At 26.4% G+C, this 1,479-nt stretch overlaps 1 protein-coding gene across 2 annotated transcripts in view; it reads right to left on the reverse strand.

Annotated features, from left to right (window-relative positions):
- Positions 1-1,479, reverse strand: part of LOC111684018 (G2/mitotic-specific cyclin-A) — a 41,828-nt gene that overhangs the window by 38,330 nt on the left and 2,019 nt on the right. The window lies entirely within an intron of this gene.

A 1,479-nucleotide genomic window follows, 5' to 3' on the forward strand; every position in this document is an offset into this window, starting at 1 on the left:
AGATAGATAGATAGATAGATAGATAGATAGATAGATAGATAGATAGATAGATAGATAGATAGATAGATAGATAGATAGATAGATAGATAGATAAATAGATAGTTAGATGAATAGATAGATAATAGGAGAGTTTAAAAGAAGGATTAATGTTACATCACCGCGAGTCTGTGGACATCAAATCCTTAACCAGGTGTCGGACAAACTACTGTCAGATGCAGTGAATTTGAAATCAAATAAAAAGAACATACCTCCTATGACAAGCCTTTCTTAAAATCATCACTTCCTCAGTTCTTTTTCAGTAATTCCATAAAGTAAATTCTACTTCTTTTTCGCTTCTTTGGAAGTTCTTTTTTTTTTTTTGCTGGGTAAATACTAATGTAATTAAAACTTTAAACATTTTAAAAAGTGAAAAAATTCGAACTCTAGCCTTTAATGATTTATCATTCAATTAATAATAATCTTTTGTGGCTTTTGACACTTATTTCATTTCTTTTTTTAAGGATTTAAAGAGAATTAAAAAGTTAAATTTTCTAATTTTAACAAAAAATATTTTAGCAATTACAAATCTAGCTATCAAAAGAAATTATTATTCTAACTGCAAACAAAAATACAAAAATTTATTATTATTATTTCTATTTGCATACAAAGAAACGTTTTGTTTAGAAAATATTCTTTCAATCTTTTTAAAGGAAGTTATAAATCATTCCTATAAATTACGGCAAATGATCATAGTCATTTCATTAAGCTTAATTTGCATATTTTATTAGATTTCAGCAAAAAGAAACATTCCTTAATACTCCCCTCCAAAAATCGATAAAAAAATAGTAAGAAAAAAAAAGGAATGAATCTCAACTTGAAATAAAAACAAATTGATTAAAAATTTTCATATATATATATATAAAGTACATAATCTAGTTCAAAACTTATTAACTTAATGATGTCATAATAAATATAAACAAATCGTCTATAAGATTTTGTCCATTCATATTTTCTGCTTTTTTTTCTTGACAATGTTATTTCTCCAAAAAATTATAATAAAGATAAACATTATATAGAGTAAAATATACAGACCCCATGCGGGTTTTAAAAGTCGCGTGCTTTGCTTGTGGTATATAGAAAACACAACGAGTAATCTAAATTAATTGTAAATAATGAAATTTTTATTTTCCTCTTATGCATATTTTGGGGAGATAGTGTAATTGTATATAAACAATTAAAGTGGAAATATTTTTATTTCTTGGATATATAAAAAGAGTAAAAACAGAAACTGTCAAGTGTAGAAAATAACAATCAATAAAGATGTCAAACTATTGCTTATAGATTTGTTTTTTACAATACTTTTGTTGAGTAAAGTTTAAAGTTTAACTTGATATGGTTAGGTTAGGTAAGAAGGGCAGCCACTCAAACAAACGTGAGTGGCTCACTTGGGTCCACCTAGTTGCGGTCCCGTTGTGTTACCCTAGTGGTCGTAGGAGTTCA

The sequence above is a fragment of the Lucilia cuprina genome, chromosome 5, assembly GCF_022045245.1.
Source record: "Lucilia cuprina isolate Lc7/37 chromosome 5, ASM2204524v1, whole genome shotgun sequence".
Lineage (NCBI taxonomy): Eukaryota > Metazoa > Arthropoda > Insecta > Diptera > Calliphoridae > Lucilia > Lucilia cuprina.